The following is a 25543-nucleotide window of genomic DNA, read 5'->3' as shown; positions in this document are numbered from 1 at the left end:
GTTATATATGGTTTTTGCAGATATTCTAAAAGTGGAGGACATCGCATTTTCCGGTATGTTTTTATGTCAATTCTATGTATTTTTTAAGTATATATTTTGTATAAATATATTTTAATATTAATTAAAACGTCTATACGATACCCGACATTTACACAGCTGCTACTGGGAATAATTGATTTGGATCATCCAACATCAGCTGTTATAACTATCCCTGATGAGGATTCAGAGGAACAAACCGCGGCCAGTTCTTCTTTAAGCAGTCCTACGCCCTCAAGCTATTTTCAACATAAGTCCAAAATAAAAGGCATAATAATCTTTATACGTTAAACAAAGTGTGTTCACTATTTTAAAAAGCTAATCTTGTGTTACAGAGGACAACCCCCCCAAACAAGAAGCCCCAGTCAATCGCTATATTTCTTAACTGGGTATCTGTTAAACACTTTGTGAGAACTACTGATGCAAAAAGAGGTTTTAAGAAATACATTGGGTTGATTGACAGATTTGTATTATTATAAAAAAGAATAGAACATTATTATGATCATAATCTTTATTATTATTATGTTACAGGTGAGACATACCCAGAAATGTCAACGTCTTGTCAAGTGCTCAGATCTGTACAGCAGCCCCATATAATCACGTACAGTAGCTCCAACTTACAAGAATGTGTTTACCAGGCAGTGATGAAAACATTTTAAATGAGCTCTAATTCAAACATACAATGATATATATTTGATACAATTACCCATTCAAAACTGTTGTTACAATATCACTTCTCATTGTGTACATTTCAAGGTTTCACAAACATAAAACAACTATCTAATTCATGTTTCTCGGACTAACACACTGTTGAGTTTCCTATTTACTAAAGAACAATCATTAAGACAAAACCCAAAAAGTTGTAATATAATCTGTATACATGTCATTCTATACTGAAAACAGGTACATTCTGAAATAGGTTGATGTTGATGTGATAACACATTTTTTTATTAATCTCTCAATTTAGGATAATACTGTTTATTTATACTTTACTTAAATTGTATTATTTATCTTGTCTCATACCATGCTAATAATACACTACCAAGCAATACAAGCGCATTTGGAATTAACCCCATAACAGGTGTGTCTTTTTGGATCAAGAATTGATCCAGAACACCAATAGGCTTGATCAGATCCTCTTCCCTATTCCGGCATCATATAATGCTCAGTCATATGCAAATCCATAAAACTCCACCAATAAAACATTGAAAACCTTAACATGACTACTGGCAACGTCATTATTTTCATCACCCTCTATCAATGGTTGAATTGTGTTCTTTTTCTTTGTACAGTACATGCACTGAACTTCCAATGGCTGGAGCCAAGCAACGGGGTAAATGAAAAAGACCCAAATAAAACGTATGTGAAAAGATGTGGTCAAAGTATAAAACATTGCTGTTTTTTTTTATTTTATTTTTTTACAACAAACTGGTCTTCCTAACATTTGCCATAACTTGTAAGCCTTACATCATGAATGTATATGTGCTATAAAATATGTACCTGGGAACACATGGGAGGGGTGGGATCACCTGCCCTTCTAAGTAATTGAGCTGAGAACATAATTGCTATATTGTAATTAAAATCATTGACCCATAAGAGAACACATGACCAAAGCATAGCATGACCCATATAGAATTAAAACAACATTATTCTTAATGAGAAATATAATCTAATAAACAAATGTTTGCATAATGAAAGACATGAAAACTGTCTCCAACAATGTATTTAGCTATGTATAAAACTTTGATATTGTCAGTAAGGTCATTGAGACTAACAATAGACAATAGTTATTGTGGGAGGTTTAGGGATAAATATAGTGAAGGATCATGAATGTTAAAGATTTGTTCATAATGGGGATTCTGAAAGAGGGGGATTAGAACCCCAAAGTAATAGTGGTCAGAAAGATTATAAATGTAATTTCACATTCCTGTTTAGGGGGTTAATAACTTTTTGGAAACCACTATTCACACTATGTGGATTATAAACATGTACAGACATAGAGAACCATCACATCAAGATGTAACAGGGATGAATGGCTATTCAATGTACAACAGTAGTCTTCTGTAACAAGCAATACGTATTAAATATGCTTACATACATCCATGACTGAATGGTTTCACAAACTCCTTTAAAGATTTTGTAAGTAAGTTGTAACAGGCCTCATTCAGCAGTCTAGAGATTAACCTAGAGACAACAAAACATCAATGTTTAGAGAAGCTTGGAGATTATTCCACATGTAATGGGGCAAAGAGTTAATTTACCTAACTCTGTACAGACCAAAGGAATTTCCAGAGTTAGCAATCCCTGAGACTGTGTGTGATAACTCTGACTCGTACGTCTAATGGTTATTGTAGATGTTAGCTACAGAGGGAGTTTACAGTATGTAAAAGAGCTTTATAAAGGCAAAGAGAGCAACAAATTGACCTACGTGACCTCAAAAGAGCTTTATAAAGGCAAAGAGAGCAACAAATTGACCTATGTGACCTCAAAAGAGCTTTGTAAAGGCAAAGAGAGCAACAAATTGACTTACGTGACCTCAAAAGAGCTTTATAAAGGCAAAGAGAGCAACAAATTGACCTACGTGACCTCAAAGAGGGTCAACCTACTTTATAATAGAGAATGCAGGGATGTGTACTGAACCTGTACCCATAATAAAACAAAGTGATCTATGGTCAAATGCGTCTATAGTCAATCACGTGGTGTTGAAAGCCAAAGGCGTGACTCAAAACTATGAAAATGCACCACGTGTAAACTTGGAATCAATCACACGCTTGGTCGAGGGGTTCATAAATGACAGAAATAGTGAATTGGGATAAAAAGGGGTTCCATCTACGTAATGCGCCACTTACTAAAAGATTCTGGGTAGTCTATGACAAGAGATTGCTTTTACCTGACAGGACCACCTTGCCCTTTGGTTACTGAGTTATGTTACAAGCCCCGTGTGTCTTAACCCTTTAGATATAATGGCTGCTGTAGAAGGTTTTGATCCCAGGTTGCAACTACCATTTTCGGCCTTAATCGCAGGCCCCTCCAATAGCGGTAAAACTTGTTTTCTATAAAGTATTTTAGAGAATTCTGAACATGTATTATCTCAGAAACCTGACAATATTGTGTGATGTTATTCATGTTATCAACCTTTGTATGATGAGTTGTTGAAGAAAATAAATATCAAGTTTGTTGAAGGAATACCCGCATCCCTGTCTGATGATGAACTTTTACCTTCTCATAAAAACAATCTGCTGGTTTTGAACGATATGCTATTTGCAGGTAGCGAACATCCTGAAACTGCATGAAGTTTTACACAATATACTCATCATCGAAACCTGTCTGTGCTTTACTTGGTACAGAATGTGTTTCACCAAGGTAAAAATAGCCAAACCATTAGTTTGAATGCCAATTACATGGTTTTGTTCAAAAACCCTAGAGACAAACTACAAATCAACACTCTAGCTTAGCAGATGTACCCTGGAAGGAAATCCTACTTTGGAGAGCTATGAGGACGCTACCAAAGTGCTATTTTCTTATTTAATCGTGGATTTAAAATCAAATACTCCAGAACACCTGAGGCTCCGAACAGGATTGTTTCCGTGGGAGTGGCTGACGGTTTACATTCCTAAAAAGTAACCGATATGTCTCTGCGTTTAAAAGGAAACCTACCGCTCGAGAGCCCTAGTTGGGGGTACCCCTAAGGAACGGAAGGCCATCTTGGGTCATTGTTCTTCAGATCTCATATTATCACTATCTGAGATTGCGTTGGATCTTCTCAAAGGCCGCATTCCACTCACCCTGACCCAATAAAAAAAATTAAAGAGACAAAAGACCGCGATCAAACTCTTTGCCAATAAAAGGGCCAGTCTTCAAAAGAAAAGACATACCATACAACAGTCTGTTTTTTTTCTACCTTTACTAAGTATAGCCGTGCCCTTCATCACCAGCCTTATTGCTGCCAGACGTGGGGGTTGAACACAGAGTGTGATGGCAAATAAAATGTGCTTAGTGCCTCAACAAGAATTGGATAGACTTAAACAGCAATTACAGGGTCCTGAAAATATCAGACAAACAGCGAAAAATGATTTGGATAGGGCCATGAAGGATATTTTGAACAGAAAAGGTTTGAACCCCTATGGTACAGTCCAAAAATACACAAACCTCTTGCAAAGGTATTTGGCCTTGGTAAAACAAGGTGAGAAAGAGACCAACCATTTATCGCTTTCCCTACCGGACCCTTTAAAAGATGACGCGCCTAGAGAGAGCCAGGCCCCTGTAATGCCTGGACCGGTGATCTTACCGGTTGAAGATCAAATGCATGTTGAAGATAATGTTATGCATGACATGTTGACACATGTTCCGGCACGTAACAGGAAAAATGCTAGATACATTATGAACAAGATAAAAGACTCAAAGGGGGCCGCTACTTGGAATGACAAAGGAGAGTTTATCTTTCAGGGTGATGTTGTCAGGGGTTCTCATATGATGAACTTGTTTAAAAGTACCACAGCAGTCCACAAGGTTGCTGATGACAGAAGACCTCCTGGGTGGCGTCAGTTTCTTAAAGCCCTGGCAATCCTCAACATTCCACTCTCGGGTGTACCAAACTATAAGCTTCGTCAACAGATTCAAACTTTAAAACAAAACCCTTCAAAGAACTACAGCACCCCTAAAGATGTTCTTGCAACCCCTCCCCCTTTTGAAAGGGCTGATGATAACTAATTTATGAATGAGTCCTCACCCTTGAACGCCTCCGGACCTTTTCCTAATCCTGATCTCTCAGGGTGGTTAGACTTTTGAATGACTATGTTAAAATTCAATACATTTTATTTGAAAAAATTATACAATTTAACATTTGTGACATTCTTGAAACATTTGACGTGAGCATACGCCTTGATTACAGGGTGTTAAAGGACACATACTTGAACACATTTGATATTTTCTAACAAAACAATCTACGACGCTATCATTACTTCTTAAATCATCATTATAAAGAGACATAACATCTTCAAAAGAAACTCCATGGGCTCTTTGGCATAGGTATAATACACAGTGTTGACCACATGCAGTAGAAAGGTTATCTTGTACTTGTTTGATGCTGTAGTAGATATTTGATCCATTTTTGGTCAAAAACTGTTTAATAGGTGTGGGGAAATGTGAAAATCCGGGGGAAAACCGTAGGAATAAAAAAAAGTTGAGATTTTTCTTCCTCCTTCATCTTCTAATGTCACAGCTAGCCAATGTACTCCCGGCATGTGTTTAGGATGGGTATTGACAATAAACATGGCCGGTCGCTCCTGCCATTTCTCAATAGGTAGTTCATCACAAGCCCATACTCCACAAAATTGTTTTCCAATCAAGCGGCTCATGAGACCTTCTAGCTCTTGGGTATTCATGTCTTTGCTCAACGATCCTTAATTAATAATAATCCACTAAGACTTGTCTTTGTGCATTCACTTCCAAGATTGAATCAGAGCATGCATAAACAATCATACTAACTGTACAAGCTAAAGGTGTACAGAAACGCATTTCCGGCCTGAGGTTACCTTGGGACACCACAGACAGATTTCCTGAGGTGTCATTATCAGGTGATAAATTGAAAGCATACAATGTCTAATCCTCTGCAAAATCATTTCTGTCAATAGGTAAAGAGAGATCTTTTAGATGCCTCCCGGTAGCCAGGAATAGATTGCAAAATTCTCACACAGATATGTTGTTATTAAATTGCGGTTGGAAAGCCTTAGCAGGGACCTGACATCCGTCCTGATAGAGAGCTACATACTCTGCATTGAAATGTTGAAAATTAAAGTTTTTTTAATGTAAGCTGCCCGTATTAGAGGCGTGATCAACCAAGCCTATAACGACATAGCGTTGACTGCAGATTCTACTTCCCACCGTTATGCTAAAGGTTTTCATGGTAACTCTTTGGAGAGGGTAAAGGGCATTTCCTTTCATCAAAGCCTGTGAATGACCCAGACGAACGGCCGGAGATACAGACACTTTTTTAATAAAAAGCGTAGCCCCCAACACGACTAAAGTCACCGTCTTGGGCAGACATCAGACAAAACTCATCCTTGGCCCTGGTTAATTTGAGCCTTAAATCAACCGAATTTAAGAGTAAACATTCTTGAAATAAAATGTCAGAGTGTATAGGCCCTAGCAGATGAAACTCTTGAGATTGTGCACAGTAGCGAGCACGTGCCTCCAGTCCTTTGTTATCACCAATGGTGGGATCTATGTCTTCCATAGATGCTCCTGCAGTATCCTTGCTAAACAGCCCGGCGCTGAATTGTGTCTTCAGAGTGTCTTCGGAGTAGTTTAGTAAACATTCCAGAATAGCCCTATAAGGATAGGTGGCACTGCTTTGACTTATAAGTCGTTCACCCAAAGTCACATCCACTTGGGAGAAGATGGTCGCCAAGGGGTAATTAATGAGACTCACTTTGGCATCGTTTGCAATATTATTACCATCTCTTTTGGTCACTTTGAGACGTAAATGCAATAAGGTGTTGTTGAGGTCCAGGTAGTTGTCACCATGGCCTGGTATGAACAATTAGATAGGACCGTTGTCTGTAATGGCAGGGAGTCCACATAACTGGACCTATCTATTGAAAATTGGGTTAAGGGGGCCGTGGAAAGATCGAGCTCTGCCTTTATAGCTTCAGAGGACATGCGATGTAAAAGAGACATGTTGCTTGTTCTTTCAGAAAATACTTCCAAGTATTCTTTTTGCCGTTTTTGGTCCAGACCTCCTCACTTTACGTCGTCTTTGACTTACTGCGTTTATTTTAACGGTTAACCTCCACTTTTTAGGGGCCGGCTGGCGCCTTATCCTCTCTAGGGTATGTGGGACGAAATCGTCCCACCTACTCAACAGCCAGTGGAATCCCGTGGCGCGATATTCAAATACCTTAGAAATGCTATTACTTCAATTTCTCAAACATATGATTATTTTACACCATTTTAAAGACAAGACTCTCGTTAATCTAACCACACTGTCCGATTTCAAAAAGGCTTTACAACGAAAGCAAAACATTAGATTATGTCAGCAGAGTACCCAGCCAGAAATAATCAGACACCCATTTTTCAAGCTAGCATATAATGTCACAAAAACCAAAACCACAGCTAAATGCAGCACTAACCTTTGATGATCTTCATCAGATGACACTCCTAGGACATTATGTTATACAATACATGCATGTTTTGTTCAATCAAGTTCATATTTATATCAAAAACCAGCTTTTTACATTAGCATGTGACGTTCAGAACTAGCATACCCACCGCAAATTTCCGGTGAATTTACTAAATTACTCACGATAAACGTTCACAAAAAACATAACATTTATTTTAAGAATTATAGATACAGAACTCCTTTATGCAATCGCGGTGTCCGATTTTAAAATAGCTTTTCGGCAAAAGCACATTTTGCAATATTCTGAGTAGATAGCTCGCCATCACGGGCTAGCTATTTTTACACCCACCAAGTTTGGCACTCACCAAACTCAGATTTACTATAAGAAAAATTGGATTACCTTTGCTGTTCTTCGTCAGAATGCACTCCCAGGACTTCTACTTCATCCACAAATGTTGTTTTGGTTCAAAATAATCCGTAGTTATGTTCAAATATCCTCTGTTTTGTTCTTGCGTTCAAGAGACTATCCGAACGGTGACGCGCGGACGCATATCGTGACAAAAAATTCTAAATATTCCATTACCGTACTTCGAAGCATGTCAAACGCTGTTTAAAATCAATTTTAATGCGATTTTTCTCGTAAAAAAGCGATAATATTCCGACCGGGAAACCCTGTTTTCGTTCAAAGACTCAAAATCTAAAATGGACTCTTCACATGCATGCGCGAGCCCGTCTCATTGTTCTCAGATCGACCACTTACCAAATGCGCTACTGTTTTTCAGCCTGGGGGCTGCAAATTCAACGTTCTGGCGCCTTCTGAGAGCCTATGGGAGCCTTAGGAAGTGTCACGTTACAGCAGAGATCCTTTGTTTTCAATAAAGAGAGTGTAGAAGGCCAAGAAATGGTCAGAGAGGGCACTTCCTGTACAGAATCTTCTCAGGTTTTTGCCTGCCATATGAGTTCTGTTATACTCACAGACACCATTCAAACAGTTTTAGAAACTTTAGGGTGTTTTCTATCCAAATCAAACAATTATATGCATATTCTAGTTTCTGGGCAGTAGTAATAACCAGATGAAATCGGGTACGTTTTTTTATCCGGATGTGAAAATACTACATATTTCCCTACCCTAGAGAGGTTATACCCGGAGGTCTCTTTTTTGGTCTTCGAGACAACAGCATAAGACCCGAGCCTTCTTGATGCTCGGGATCTGATGAAGCCCATCTAGTCATAGCATTCGCTACCACCTCACTTACGATATTTTTGGCCTCTGATTTTAAATGTGGTTTGGCTATGCTGAGGCCTCTCTTCGTAAACGGTAAAACCATTCTAAAGAGGTTATGAAATATACCTCCTATCCCCGAACCATACATGGTAGGGGATCTGTGATAACCGGGTAATCCATTACCCACTTGATCAACATAGTATGAGACATATCGGTTAGGGTCGAGATGGTGATTGTGTACCATAACCATTTTAATTTATTTGTATGTTTATAAAATATATATATATAATACTAATAATATATTAGCTATGTAGAGAGGTTTTGGTGGGTCTAAAGTGGAGTTTTACAATCGTTTAACCATAAGTAAATTCAATATTTTCGTTCTGATCCGTTTTAAGCTCAACCAGAATGTTTTCAATATATTTCTTGCTTACAGGTACATAGTGGGGCTTGTCATAGTTAACAGTGACTACATCACCATCCTTTCCATCTATATGAACTGTTCTCAGCACAAAACTGTCTCCTACCCTTTGATAGGATAGGATGTCGGTATACACAAATATGTTGTAAAACCCTGCATGTACATCCGCAGGGAATGAGAACTCATCTCCAACATGTCGGCTAAATTACCGCTGGTCTTTATACCCCCACCAGCATCCCCTGAGATTTGTACACGTTTATGAATACGGTTGTAGATCAATAGTATTTCCATATGGTTCAGGTTTAGGAGGTTGTTCAACTCTGAGATGACCCTCTCTACAGTTCTATAGAACCCTTTTTTAAGTTTTATAACTTTTGGGGGTTCCGATATCCTTTTGCAATAAAAATCACGGTCCTTATCCTTGATATTATACCAACTATGAGGGTATGTAATCTCATTGAGACCTACTTCCCAGGCCTCTGATAACTCTATAGGCTTTGGAAAATTGGTTGTATAATTCGAACTTTGGTCATTCATATATATATGTGCAGACGCATTACTGGGGAGAGTCAGGTAGAATCCATTGTGCTCCATGATGCACTCCTGTGTACACTCGAATGATGGTGTTTTTATCATGCATGAGGGATGAAGTTATCCCCCACTGCCTCCACCTCATCCTCTAATACCCAACTGGTGAACTTTTGTGGCCAGTTTTTCAGACGGACCAACACACATTTTTTACCCTTTTCTCTCTTTTGATCCAGAATCTCCTCCACGTGAAAAACTTTGTCTTTACCCAACTGTACCTTCTGTAGTTCCGTCTCATAAAAGGAACCCTCTATAAGCTCCCCGTCATAATCTTTTAACTTGTAAACAGGGGGTATGCGAGGTAGACCTTCGGTAATGGTGAACACCTCATCGCTGTAACCTTGCTCATATTTTTTGTCGAAAACACCCCTCAATTTGGATATACGTACCAAGTCCCCCACTATGAATTTAAAATTTAAAAAAATCTTACGGCGAAGGGGGAACAAACCATTCAGATTTTTAAAGACTTTTCAGAAGACACCTTGTAGGGCTTCATCCGTATACTCTTATGGTAGCTGTAGTTGTAACCCTTTACTAAATCTTGAACTATATCCACATATCTATGGCTCTTGTGAGCCGTAAAGTATTTCCACATCCTCTCCTTCAAAGTTCTGTTAAAGCGTTCAACAACTGAAGCTTTCAAATCCGAACCTGTAGCAAAATGTATGATATTGTGCTTCTTCATGAGTTTCTGAAAAGTATTATTAAAAAATTCTTTACCGCCGTCAATCTGCACTTTCTTGGGTGCTCCTCCGTCCTTCAAGATAGAGTCAAAGGCCCGGGTCACCTCTGCCCCGCTCTTATTTTTTAAGACCCTTACAAATGCTATTTTAGAGAAAATATCTATAACCGTTAGCATGTAGCGATTTCCATCATTTTTATCTGCAAGGGCCTGCATGTCACATAGATCCGCCTGAAACTGGGACAAGGGATGAGTAGAAACAACTATATTTCATGGAAATTGTTTTCACACAGGTTTATGCAGAGTGTAAGCATCCTGCTCTGCTAGCCATTCATTCACTTGAGCAGCACCCAACCTGCTACCTGTTTCTTCAGCTATGGCTCTATGGAACCTCTCCTTACCACCATAAGACCCTGGGTTAGGGTGGCTATAATAAATGTTTTTCAACGTCTGCTCCGCCATCCTTCTTGCCTCTCTGATGTACATTAACATTAATGAGCCCCTTTCATATAACGAGAACATTTCATTTTCATTTTGCCTTTTATTTTTGTAAACATTAAGTATTACGTATCCATACACTTCAGGATACGTAGCGGGATATTAGCACCCGTTTTCTCAATGACCCATGCATGCAACACCTTGTATACTTGGTTTACATTTAAAGGCTTATATCGCTGAATTTTTAATACATCCGTTATATAAGTATATAAACAATTATGATACATGTTACAATTAAACGGTGTTTCAAACAAATAAACTAAAATCTTCAACAAGGATGTTTCTAGTTCTTCAGAATCATCCACAAGACAGGATACCAGTTGTGTCCATTGCAGATTCTCGCCCGTATGTCTTACATGACACATGATTTGCTCCATTTTTAACACACGCTCTGCATTAACCCCGGTATTGTGGGTTGTGTAGAGCGATACATTGTTCACTTTATTTTCACTTTATTTTCAATAATATAATTTCATAATATTTGTAAATTGTCTCTCAAAAAAAATGTCTTTATTCTCTCTAACATCGTATGCATATAGTTACCCATTGCTTTACATCTAAATAAAAAATATATATTCTTACTCGTTCTCTTGGGGTTTATTGAGCCAGAAAGTCACCACATCAGCCACCAAAGCCTCCTTGTATTTGTTGTCGTCCACCAGTGTGTGCCGGATTTCTTTGAGTTTCTCGTGGATGTAGATCACCTCCTTCAGTTCATGTAGGAAAGCCTTGGTTACACCGTAAACCCTGGGAATAGATGGCACAAGACCCATAGACTCCAGGGCTCTGACCAGCGAAGGTATAAACTGGCAGGACCACAGTCTTTTCACCAGCTCCTCAAAATGGTTGAAGAAATAGTACTGGGGTGGGTCATATAAACACGGATGTCGTCGTTGGCTGGGGTGATTGATCTCACAACTGATTCATTTTTCTCTTATATACTCTACAATCACCACGTCTAAAAGTGTGGCTACAGAGGCCTTGATGGTGTCCACAAAAATAGTACTAACCACCCCATCAAACACATCCTCAGGCTGTGTACATGTAAGGGGTGTCGGGGGGCTTGCCTGGGGGGAGTAGAAAGGAGGGCTGTGAGGCATAGAGTCCTTAGGGTCTGGTACCCATGACGTATCGGTGTCCTGGTATGGTATATGAATATCCATGGTATATGCTGAAATGAAGAACCGGAGGCTTTATGGTCACCCCTTTTATTGTTGAACCAGTCCCATGGTATCAGGGCGTGGTTAACATAACAGCCACGTACTTAGTTTTCTTCAGGGGCTGACCCTTCTGAGGATGACCCTGCTTGGGGTTCCTTTGAAGCATAATCCTCAGGATTCGTATATATTATGCACTTCCTTAGCTGAACAATACTCTGCCGTTGTTGGCTCTGTACAAAAAGAGCATCCACTAACTCTAACATTTTCAATTCCATTATATCCCAACTTTTAAAAGGAATAAGCAAACGCAACCTAAAATCCCCAGTCAGGCCACCTTCACGGATGTTTTCGTGGTGGATTTTCTCATTGCTGATATAGAACTCCACGCACCCACATGGAAGTCCATTCTTTCTTTGTATTTTCACCTTATGAGTCCGGGGAACCTTCCAATGGGTCTCGTAGCCCGTGAACAAGCTATAACCCTTTGTGATAACTCTCAATTCAGGACACACCAGCTTGCGAAAAACCTGCCAGTCTTCAAGCCTGTAGTCCACTCCTAAAGTCTGGTCGGTATATTTTTCTCCTTCGGCTACGGTATAGAGTTTCACTCTACAGGCCGGGTAATCAAACAGATAACCCCATAGTTGTCCATTAGACATCAACACTTGATCTTTCAGCGCAGTTGCGGGCGGTATTTGGGATCTATACATATTTAGAAAATGCTTTTTTGGCGCATCGTACATTGATGCTTTATACTCTTCCCTTTCTCTGTGTTTTAACCGAGGTCCTGCTTCCGTTGTTACAGTCATCACGTGTGTGTCACTGATCACAAAATCCATGTTTAATTTCTTTAGTGTTCTGGGGTTTATCGAGGTCACTTGTAGTGTTGACAGCGCTTACTTATAATGCGGCTGTCCAATACCCCCAGACATTACTGTTGTCATATACAACAGCCCTAAGTTCACTACAACAGGGGGGATCATACTCTTTCAAATGTTCAAACACATTCCCCAGTTCAACGAGGTCACTACACATCAATCATCATGACAGCTTTACTCCAAAGGAACAGATGCACTATCTGGTTAAATATACTCTCACTCGATAGCGTGAGAACTTCCTGACAGGATGTACATATATGGGCACTCCCTAGAGAGCGTGAGAACGGAAGGCAGGATGTCCTGCAGGATGTCCATATATGGGCATACACACGTGACCCATAAAATAGGGTCATAAATCACACGTTTGACGTGTGCCGTCTACTCTATTTTCTCTGTCACTCACCACGGTACAGTGGACAGTAGACCTGGTCTGGTTCTACACATAGACGGTGATGGTGAATCATATCAGATTGTGGAGAAGCCAACTTGATGAGTTTCTCCTGACCCAGCCCAACATCCCTATCAGTGCCCTCTGACCTCTCCCCTTTCGTTCCAGTCTCTTCTGCAACACTGAGTGAGCTTCACTGACCTCTTTCAAGTTCTGTCTTAGTCTCTCCATTTCTCCGTCCTTCTCCTCCATAGGTGTATTCTTCTCATTAATCTGTCTATTCTTCTCCTCCATCTGTCTGCTGAACTCTCTCTGCATCTTTGTCTGTGAGATCATGATGTTCCTCTGTAACTCAGGTAGGACTATCTTCATCAGGTTTCTCTCTGCTTCAACTCTGGCCTCTCCTTCATAGTTCTCCATCATCTCCTCTATCTCCTGTCTGTGTCTCTCCTCCATCTCCCTCCTCTCATTCTCTCTCTTCTCTCTAAATCTCTCCAGCTTTCTCTCCATCTCCTCCCTCCTATCAGACTCCCTCTTCAGCTCCCTCTCCAGCTCTCTTTTCTTCTCCTCATCCCTCTCTTTTTTCACCTGTCTCTCCAGTTCTGTTATTCGTTGTCTGAGAATTCTGATATCTCTCTTGAGCTTCTGGATTTCTCCATCTTTCTTCTTCAGAGAATCCTGCAGCTCCTTCTCAAGCCCCTCCCTCATCTCTCTCTTCCCTCTGTTTCCTCTCTCCTCTCTCTCTCTGCAACTTTCCCTCCATCTATCTAACTTGGTCCTCTGCCTCCTGGTAGGTCTGACTGCTGTAGAATCTCTCTCTGTTTCCTGCCACCATCTCCTCAACCTGATCCAGCAGCTCTGATACCTGAGTGCCATGGGCCCTGTCCTTAATGTTGAGGACGTGGTACCTGCTCCCACTTTTCTCTACAAGCTGCTGGAGGTCCTGACTTCCTGCTTGGAGAAACTCCTCAATGCTCTGCTCTTTCAGGCCATCATCATGGGTGAATAGAATCACAGTGTGTTCCCAACAACCCTCCCCAAACATCTCCTCTACTCTCTCCAGCACCCCTCTCTCCTCCCCCTTAGAGGACTCCACTGGTATGACCAGGAGGAAGGCATGGGGTCCTGGGGCAGACAGACGGACACAGAGCCCCACATCCTGTCTCATCTCCTCCAGAGAGAGTCCAGGACAGAACCAGTCTGGAGTGTCCACCAGCACCAGCCGTCTCCCACACACGTCCCCCTCTCTCCTCTTACTCCTCTGGGTCACTGCAGAGGGGCTGGCCTGGGCCCCAAACTCCTCTCTGCCCAGGATGGTGTTTCCTGCTGCACTCCTCCCAGCCCCAGTCCTCCCCAGCAGCACCAGTCTCAGCTCAGACACACTGGGAGACACTGGGGAGTCTGGACTGCTGCTCTCTCCTCCCACTGCAACACAACACACAGCACTGATCAACACACTGACTCTCTGGAGGATGTACAACAGTGTCTAATATAATCTACATCCATAACTCACTATCTGGAGGAGTTAAATTCATGCTGTTTGTCCTCCTCAGTGGAAGTGTGGGGTCTGTATCTGAGGTCTCTCCTCCCACTGTAACACAACATAGAGAACTGGTCAACATACTGGCTCATCAGAGAAACAATTAAAACATAGTATAAACAAAATACAAATACATTTAGTTCATTTTCTTTTCCCTCCAGTTGTGTGTCTTTCTTCTCTTTCTTCTTGCTGTCCTCTAGTTGAAGGTCTTTTTCCTGCAGTAGGACTCTGAAGTTCTCAACTTGGCTGTTCTTGTCCTGCAGGTTCTTTCTCACTGCTTCTAGTTGAAGTTCTTCTATACTTAAGTTGGTTGTCTTTTCTTCCAGTTGATTTTCATTCTTCTTTTAATAGGTTCTCCCTTTGTCCCATTAGCTGGTTCTTCTCCAGGAGTCTCTCTTTATCTCTCACTTCCTGGGTCTTATTTACATTTACGTCATTTTGCAGACGCTCTTATCCAGAGCGACTTACAAATTGGTGCATTCACCTTATGATATCCAGTGGAACAAGCACTTTACAATAGTACATCTATATATATATATATATATATATATATATATATATATATATATGTATATATATATATATATATATTTATATATATATTTATTTATTTTTGGGGGGGGTGGGTTAGAAGGATTACTTTATCCTATCCCAGGTATTCCTTAAAGAGGTCTCCGGAAGGTTGTGATTGACTCCGCTGTCCTGGCGTCGTCAGGGAGCTTGTTCCACCATTGGGGTGCCAGAGCAGCGAACAGTTTTGAATGTTTGAATGTATTCAACTGAAATGTGTCTTCCGCATTTAACTCAACCCATCTGAAATGTTGACCACAAAAGCAGATATAATGTGGGATGGCTTTGTCTTGTGTTATTGGTTGTCAATAAACAAAACAGACAAATAAGTAATTACTCACCCCATCCTGATCATCCATTATCCAAGATGGAGAGTCATGAATAATGATCATGTAAAACAGAATGCATTAGTTATTATTGTTCATTGAATTTCTGTCTCATTACATAAATTTATGAAATACCATACATCATATTGGAATGACTGTTCATCACATTCATTACTAATGTACATCTAGGGAAAGGGATGTAGCAGCACTACTATGTGAGCAGTCTGAGAATGACTGAATGCTTCATAATAAGACATCAAGCTAAATTCAAGCTGATTCTATTATAATTTTGGTGTGTGAAATGTTGACCTCTATGGCAGATATATTGTGGGAGGACTATGTGAAATGTTGACCTCTATGGCAGATATACTGTAGGAGGGCTATGTGAAATATTGACCTCTATGGCAGATATATTGTGGGAGAACTATGTGAAAGGGAAAGGAAAGGGGGATAACTAGTCGGTTGTCCATCTGAAATGTGTCGTCCGCATTTAACTCAACCACTCTGAAATGTTGACCTCTATGGCAGATATTGTGGGAGGATATATTGTGGGAGGACTATGTGAAATGTTGACCTCGATGGCAGATATATTGTGGGAGGGCTTTGGTATGTAAATTCTGGATATAAAGAAGGATTTTATCTAACAAAACGACACCACATGTTATAGCTGGGACCCTTTGGATGACAAATCAGAGGAAGATTTTCAAAAAGTAAGTGAATGTTTAATTCCTATTTGTGAATTTATGAAACCTGTGGAGGTGGAACAATATTTTGATGTGGGGCGTCGTCCTCAAACAATCGAATGGCATGCTTTCGCTGTAATAGCTACTGTAAATCGGAAAGTGCAGTTAGATTAACAAGAATTTAAGCTTTCATCCGATATAAAACACTTATGTACCTAAAATGTTTAATTTCCATATTATTTATTTGAATTGCGCGCCCTCTAGTGTCACCGGAAGATGTCCCGCAATCGGGACGCCTAGCCCTAAAAGGTTTTAAAATAACATCAAATTGATCAGAAATACTGTGTAGACATTGTTAATGTTGTAAATTACTACTGTAGCTGGAAACGGCAGATTTTTTTTTGTGGAAAATCTACATAAGCGTATAGAGGTCCATTATCAGCAACCATCACTCCTGTGTTCCAATGGCACGTTGTGTTAGCAATAAAGCAATAAAACTGGCCTTCTTTAGACTTGTTGATTATCTGGAGCATCAGCATTTGTGGGTTTGATTACAGGCTCAAAATTGCCAGAAACAAAGACCTTTCTTCTGAAACTCGTCAGTCTATTATAGTTCTGAGAGATGAAAGCTTCCATGCGAGAAATTGCCAAGAAACTGAAAATCTTGTACAACGCTGTGTACTACTCCCTTCACAGAACAGAGCAAACTGTCTCTAACCAGAATAGAAAGAGGAGTGGGAGGCCCCGGTGCACAACTGAGCAAGAGGACAAATTAATTAGAGTGTCTAGTTTGAGAAACAGACGCCTCACAAGTCTTCAACTGGCAGCTTCATTAAATAGTACCCGCAAAACACCAGTCTCAACGTCAACAGTGAAGAGGCAACTTCGGGATGCTGGCCTTCTAGGCAGAGTTGCAAAGAAAAAGCAATATCTCAGACTGGGCAATAGAAAATTAAGTTTAATATGGGCAAAAGAACACAGACACTGGACAGAGGAACTCTGCCTAGAAGGACAGCATCCCGGAGACGCCTCTTCACTGTTGACGTTGAGACTGCTGTTTTTTACATACACTCAATTAGTATTTGAGTGTATGTAAACTTCTGACCCACTAGGAATGTGATGAAAGAAATAAAACCTGAAAAAAATCTACTATTGTTCTGACATTTCACATTCTTGAAATAAAGTGGTGATCCTAACTGAGCTAAGACAGAGAATGTTTACGAGGATTAAAGGCCAGCAATTGTGAAAAACTGAGTTTAAATGTATTTTGCTAAGGTGTATGTAAACTTCCGACTTCAACTGTAGATATTCCATAAAGAATCTGCCGTTTCCAGCTACAATAGTAATTTACAACATTCACAATGTCCTCGCTGTATTTCTGATGAATTTGATGTTATTTTAATGGACAAAAAAAAACGTGCTTTTCTTTTCAAAAACAAGGACATTTCAAAGTGACCCCAAAATGTTGAAAGGTAGTGTACATCTAGGGAAAGGGATGTAAGCAGCACTACTATGTGAGCAGTCTGAGAATGACTGAATGCTTCATAATAAGACATCAAGCTAAATTCAAGATTATTCTATTTTAATTTTGGTGTGTGAAATGTTGAGCTATATGGCAGATATATTGTGGGAGGTTTATGGTATTGCTCCTGATCATCCATTATCCAAGATGGAGAGGAATGAATATTGATCATGTATAACAAAATGTATGAGTTATTACAGTTACATTCAATCCAATGTCAGTCACATTACATTATTCAATCAAATACCATACATCATATTGATATGACTGTTCATCACATTCATTTCTAATGTACATCTAGGGAAAGGGATGTAAGCAGTGCTACTATTGGAACAGTCTAAACATCACAGAATGCTTCATACTAGGACATCAAACTGAATTCAAGCTGATTCCATGTTCATTTTGGAGGTTGAAATGTTGACCTCTATGGCAGATATATTGTGGTAGGACTATGTTAAAGGGAAAGGGGGATACCTAGTCAGTTGTCCAACTGAATGTATTCAAATGAAATGTGTCCTCCGCATTTAACTCAACCCCTGTGAAATGTTGAGCTCTATAGCAGACATACTGTAGGAGGACTATGGTATGTAAATTCTGGATAATTTCAAGAACATCTAAACATCTTTAACCAAACTACCTTGAGAACATTTGGGGAGAGTATTGATAAATGTAAAGAAACTGATTTAATTTGTAGCCTTGAAGAAGACACACTGCTGATCACAAGGCCTGTAGTTTTTATAGTATCAGATTAACACTCTGGTCTGTTCTTTGTCTTGTGTTATTGGTTGTCAATAAACAAAACAGACAAAAAAGTAATTACTCACGTGATGCTGATCATCCATTATCCAAGATGGAGAGTCATGAATAATGATCATGTAAAACAGAATGCATTAGTTATTATTTTTCATTGAATTTCTGTCGCATTACATCATTTAATGAAATACAATACATCATATTGATATGACTGTTCATCCCATTCATTACTAATGTACATCTAGGGAAAGGGATGTAAGCAGCGCTACTATTGGAACAGTCTAAACATCACAGAATGCATCATACTAGGACATCAAACTGAATTCAAGCTGCTCCATGTCCATTTTGGAGGTTGAAAAGTTGACCTCTATGACATATATATTGTGGGAGGACTATGTGAAAGGGTAAGGAAAGGGGGATACCTAGTCAGTTGTCCAACTGAAATGTGTCGTCCGCATTTAACTCAACATCTCTGAAATGTTGACCTCTATGGCAGATATATTGTGGGAGGGCTTTGGTACGTAAGTTCTGGGTAATTTGAAAAACATCTATACATCTTTATCCAACGAACCTTGAGAACATTTGGGGAGAGTATTGATAAATGTAAAGAAACTGATTTAATTTGTAGCCTTGAAGAAGACACACGGCTGTTCACAAGGCCTGTAATTTTTATAGTATCAGATTAACACTCTGGTCTGTTCTTTGTCTTGTGTTATTGGTTGTCAATAAACAAAACAGACAAATAAGTAATTACTCACCCCCTACTGATCATCCATTATCCAAGATGGAGAGTCATGAATAATGATCATGTAAAACAGAATGCATTAGTTATTATTGTTCATTGAATTTCTGTCTCATTATATAATTTAATGAAATACCTTACATCATATTGGAATGACTGTTCATCCCATTCATTACTAATGTACATCTAGGGAAAGGGATGTAAGCAGCACTACTATGTGAGCAGTCTGAGAATGACTGAATGCTTCATAATAAGACATCAAGCTAAATTCAAGCTGATTCTATTTTAATTTTGGAGTTTGATGTGTTGAACTCTATGGCAGATATATTGTGGGAGGGCTATGTGAAATATTGACCTCTATGGCAGATATGTTGTGGGAGAACTATGTGAAAGGGACAGGAAAGGGGGATAACTAGTCAGTTCTACAACTGAAATGTGTCGTCCGCATTTAACTCAACCACTCTGAAATGTTGACCTCTATGGCAGATATTGTGGGAGGATATTGTGGGAGGACTATGTGAAATGTTGACCTCGATGGCAGATATATTGTGGGAGGACTTTGGTATGTAAATTCTGGATATAAAGAAGGATTTTATCTAACAAAACGGCACCACATGTTATAGCTGGGACCCTTTGGATGACAAATCAGAGGAAGATTTTTAAAAAGTATGTGAATATTTAATTGCTATTTGTGAATTTATGAAACCTGTGGAGTTGGAAAAATATTTAGATGTGGGGCGCCGTCCTCAAACAATCGCATGGCATGCTTTCGCTGTAATAGCTACTGTAAATCGGAAAGTGCAGTTAGATTAACAAGAATTTAAGCATTCAACCGATATAAAACACTTATGTACCTAAAATGTTTAATATCCATATTATTTAGGATTATTTATTTGAATTGCGCGCCCTCCAGTTTCACCGGAAGATGTCCCGCAATCGGGACGCCTAGCCCTAAAAGGTTTTAAAATAACATCAAATTGATCAGAAATACTGTGTAGACATTGTTAATGTTGTAAATGACTACTGTAGCTGGAAACGGCAGATTATTTTATGGAAAATCTACATAAGCGTATAGAGGTCCATTATCAGCAACCATCACTCCTGTGTTCCAATGGCACGTTGTGTTAGCAGTAAAGCTGTCACAGATTAAGTCGTGTAGAGAAGCGGACCAAGGCGCAGCGGGATTGTGGACACTAATGTTTATTGCAGAAAACATGTAAAGCATCCACTTGAACAAAAAAAACAAACAACAGTACTCACGATATGACAGTGTGGCAGGCTCAGACAAATGCAGTGCACACAACAATTCCCCACAACTGACAAACACAAACACACCCACATATATGGGACTATCAATCAAAGGCAAATAGAACAACACCTGCCTTCAATTGAGAGTCCCAACCCCAATTAACCAATCATAGACATACATAGAAAACACAAGACTGCCACATCCTGACCCCAAAACTACTACAACAGCTCCATCTGATGGTCAGGACGTGACAAAAGCACTAAAACTGGCCTTTAGACTAGTTGAGTATCTGGAGCATCGCATTTGTGGGTTTGATTACAGGCTCAAAATTGCCAGAAACAAAGATCTTTCTTCTGAAATTCGTCAGTCTATTATAGTTCTGAGAGATGAAAGCTTCCATGCGAGAAATTGCCAAGAAACTGAAAATCTTGTACAACGCTGTGTACTACTCCCTTCACAGAACAACGCAAACTGTATCTAACCAGAATAGAAAGAGGAGTGGGAGGCCCCGGTGCACAACTGAGCAAGAGGACAAATGAATTAGAGTGTCTAGTTTGAGAAACAGACGCCTCACAAGTCCTCAACTGGCAGCTTCATTAAATAGTACCCGCAAAACACCAGTCTCAACGTCAACAGTGAAGAGGCATCTCCGGGATGCTGGCCTTCTAGGCAGAGTTGCAAAGAAAAAGCAATATCTCAGACTGGGCAATAAAAAAATTCTGTTTAATATGGGCAAAAGAACACAGAGACTGGACAGAGGAACTCTGCCTAGAAGGCCAGCATCCCGGAGTCGCCTCTTCACTGTTGACGTTGAGACTGGTGTTTTTTACATACACTCAATTAGTATTTGAGTGTATGTAAACTTCTGACCCACTAGGAATGTGATGAAAGAAATAAAAGCTGAAAAAAATCAACTATTATTCTGACATTTCACATTCTTGAAATAAAGTGGTGATCCTAACTGAGCTAAGACAGAGAATGTTTACAAGGATTAAAGGCCAGTAATTGTGAAAAACTGAGTTTAAATGTAGTTGGCTAAGGTGTATGTAAACTTCCGACTTCAACTGTAGATATTCCATAAAAAATCTGCCGTTTCAGGCTACAATGGTAATTTACAAAATTCGCAATGTCTACATTGTATTTCTGATGAATTTGATGTTATTTTAATGGTAAAAAAATATGCTTTTCTTTTTAAAACCTCTCTGGGGTATGTGGGACGATTTCGTCCCACCTACGTAACAGCTACTGAAATTCCAGTGGCGCGATTTTTGAATCGTTAGAAATACTATTACTTCAATTTCTCAAACATATGACTATTTTACAGCTATTTAAAGACAAGAATCTCGTTAATCTAACCCCACTGTCCGATTTCAAAAAGGCTTTACAACGAAAGCAAAACATTAGATTATGTCAGCAGAGTGCCCAGCCAGAAAAAAATCAGACAGCCATTTTTCAAGCTAGCATATCATGTCACATAAACCCAAACCACAGCTAAATGCAGCACTAACCTTTGATGATCTTCATCAGATGACACACCTAGGACATTGTGTTATACAATACATGCATGTCTGTTCAATCAAGTTCATATTTATATCAAAAAACAGCTTTTTGCATTTGCATGTGACGTTCAGAAAACGCATAACCCCCGCAAACTTCCGGTGAATTTACTAACAGTTTGCTAAATTACTCACGATAAACGTTCACAAAAAGCATAACAATTATTTTAAGAATTATAGATACATTACTCCTCTATGCACTCGATATGTCCGATTTTAAAATAGCTTTTCGGATGAAGCACATTTTGCAATAATCTAAGTACATTGCCCGGCATTACAGGGCTAGCTATTTAGATACCCACCCAGGTCAGCCTCCACCAAAATCACATTTCCTATAAGAAAAATGTTCTTACCTTGCTTGTTCTTCATCAGAATACACTGCCAGGACTTCTACTTCAATAACAAATGTTGGTTTGGTCCCAAATAATCCATCGTTATATCCAAACAGCGACGTTTTGTTCGTGAGTTCTAGAATGCTTCTTCACGGTCCCGCGCATGGCGCATTGGCGTGTCAAAAATGTCTAAATATTCCATTACCGTACTTCGAAGCATGTCAACCGCTGTTTAAAACCAATTTTTATGCCATTTAACTCGTAGATTAGTGATAATATTCCGACCGGGAGTATGCATTGAGCCTAAACAGCCGAATAAAATTTCTCCTCAGAAGCGACTCGTGCACACGCCTCATTCAAAGGTCCTCGGAGCAGCCACTTACAAAAGGTGATAATGTGTTTCAGCCTGAGGCTCCCTCGTAAACCTTCAGGTTTTTCGCGGGTTCTGAGAGCCTATTGGAGCCCTGGGAATTGTCACGTTACAGCTAAGATCCTTACTTTTCAATAAAAAGATGCAAGACGCACGACTCCTTGTCAGACAGGGTACTTCCTGCTTGAAACCTTGTCAGGTTTTTGCCTGCCATAGGAGTTCTGTTATACTCACAGACACCATTCAAACAGTTTTAGAAAATTCAGAGTGTTTTCTATCCAAACCTGAACAATAATATGCATATTCTAGCTTCTGAGTTGGTGTAGGAGGCAGTTAAAAATGGGAACATATTTTTTCCAAAATTCTCAATACTGCCCCCTAGCCCAGACAGGTTAAAAACAAGGACATTTCTAAGTAACCCCAACATTTTGAACGGTAGTGTGCATCTAGGGAAAGGGATGTAAGCAGCACTACTATGTGAGCAGTCTGAGAATGACTGAATGCTTCATAATAAGACATCAAGCTAAATTCAAGCTGATTCTATTTTAATTTTGGAGTTTGATGTGTTGAACTCTATGGCAGATATATTGTGGGAGGACAATGTGGAATATTTACCTCTATGGCAGATATTATGTCGGAGATCTATGATATGACAATTCTGGATAATTTGAAAAACATCTATAAATCTTAATCCAACCTACCTTGAGAACATTTGGGGAGAGTATTGATAAATGTAAAGAAACTGATTTAATTTGTAGCCTTGAAGAAGACACACTGCTGTTCACAAGGCCTGTAGTTTTTATAGTATCAGATTAATACTCTGGTCTGTTTTTTGTCTTGTGTTATTGGTTGTCAACAAACAAAAGAGACAAATAAGTAATTACTCACCCATTCCTTATCATCCATTATCCAAGATGGAGAGTCATGAATAATGATCATGTAAAACAGAATGCATTAGTTATTATTGTTCATTGAATTTCTGTCTCATTACATCATTTAATGAAATACAATACATCATATTGATATGACTGTTCATCACATTCATTACTAATGTACATCTAGGGAAAGGGATGTAAGCAGTTCTACTATTGGAACAGTCTGAACATGACAAAATGCTTCATACTAGGACATCAAACTGAATTCAATCTGATTCCATGTCCATTTTGGAGGTTGAAAGTTTGACCTTTATGACAGATATATTGTGGGAGGACGACGTGAAATGTTGACCTCTATGTCAGATATATTGTGGGAGGGCTATGTGAAATATTGACCTCTATGGCAGATTTATTATGGGAGAACTATGTGAAAGGGAAAGGAAAGGGGGATACCTAGTAAATTGTCCAACTGAAATGTGTCGTCCGCATTTAACTCAACTACTCTGAAATGTTGACCTCTATGGCAGATATATTGTGGGAGGACTATGTGAAATGTTGACCTCGATGGCAGATAAATTGTGGGAGGGCTTTGGTATGTAAATTCTGGATATAAAGAAGGATTTTATCTAACAAAACGACACCACATGTTATAGCTGGGACCCTTTGGATGACAAATCAGAGGAAGATTTTCAAAAAGTAAGTGAATATTTAATTGCTATTTGTGAATTTATGAAACCTGTGGAGGTGGAACAATATTTTGATGTGGGGCGCCGTCCTCAAACAATCGCATGGCATGCTTTCGCTGTAATAGCTACTGTAAATCGGACAGAGCAGTTAGATTAACAAGAATTTAAGCTTTCAACCGATATAAAACACTTATGTACCTAAAATGTTTAATTTCCATATTATTTAGGATTATTTATTTGAATTGCGCGCCCTCCAGTGTCACCGGAAGATGTCCAGCAATCGGGACGCCTAGCCCTAAAAGGTTTTAAGATAACATTAAATTGATCAGAAATACTGTGTAGACATTGTTAATGTTGTAAATGACTACTGTAGTTGGAAACGGCAGATTCTTTAATGGAAAATCTACATAAGCGTATAGAGGTCCATTATCAGCAACCATCACTCCTGTGTTCCAATGGCACGTTGTGGTAGCAATAAAGCAATAAAACTGGCCTTCTTTAGACTAGTTGAGTATCTGGAGCATCAGCATTTGTGGGTTTGATTACAGGCTCAAAATTGCCAGAAACAAAGACCTTTCTTCTGAAACTCGTCAGTCTATTATAGTTCTGAGAGATGAAAATGTAAATTTGTAAGTCAATTTGTAAGTCGCTCTGGATAAGAGCGTCTGCTAAATGACGTAAATGTAAAGCTTCCATGCGAGAAATTGCCAAGAAACTGAAAATCTTGCACAACGCTTTGTACTACTCCCTTCACAGAACAGCGCAAACTGTCTCTAACCAGAATAGAAAGAGGAGTGGGAGGCCCCGGTGCACAACTGAGCAAGAGGACAAATTAATTAGAGTGTCTAGTTTGAGAAACAGACGCCTCACAAGTCCTCAACTGGCAGCTTCATTAAATAGTACCCGCAAAACACCAGTCTCAACGTCAACAGTGAAGAGGCAACTTCGGGATGCTGGCCTTCTAGGCAGAGTTGCAAAGAAAAAGCAATATCTCAGACTGGGCAATAGAAAATTAAGTTTAATATGGGCAAAAGAACAGACTTTGGACAGAGGAACTCTGCCTAGAAGGCCAGCATCCCGGAGTCACCTCTTTACTGTTGACGTTGAGACTGGTGTTTTTTACATACACTCAATTAGTATTTGAGTGTATGTAAACTTCTGACCCACTAGGAATGTGATGAAAGAAATAAAACCTGAAAAAAATCTACTATTATTCTGACATTTCACATCCTTGAAATAAAGTGGTGATCCTAACTGAGCTAAGACAGAGAATGTTTACGAGGATTAAAGGTCAGGAATTGTGAAAAACTGAGTTTAAATGTATTTGGCTAAGGTGTATGTAA

The 25543-nt window shown here is 39.4% G+C and overlaps 1 pseudogene; it reads right to left on the bottom strand.

The window, feature by feature from the left end:
* Positions 1 to 10593: 10593 nt before the first annotated feature.
* On the bottom strand, positions 10594 to 15931 carry LOC115165146 (GTPase IMAP family member 4-like; annotated as a pseudogene).
* Between the last annotated feature and the right edge of the window lie 9612 nt (positions 15932 to 25543).

The sequence above is a fragment of the Salmo trutta genome, chromosome 27 (genome assembly GCF_901001165.1).
Source record: "Salmo trutta chromosome 27, fSalTru1.1, whole genome shotgun sequence".
NCBI classification, from domain to species: Eukaryota; Metazoa; Chordata; class Actinopteri; order Salmoniformes; family Salmonidae; genus Salmo; species Salmo trutta.
This window is presented reverse-complemented; position numbering and strand designations above follow the sequence as displayed.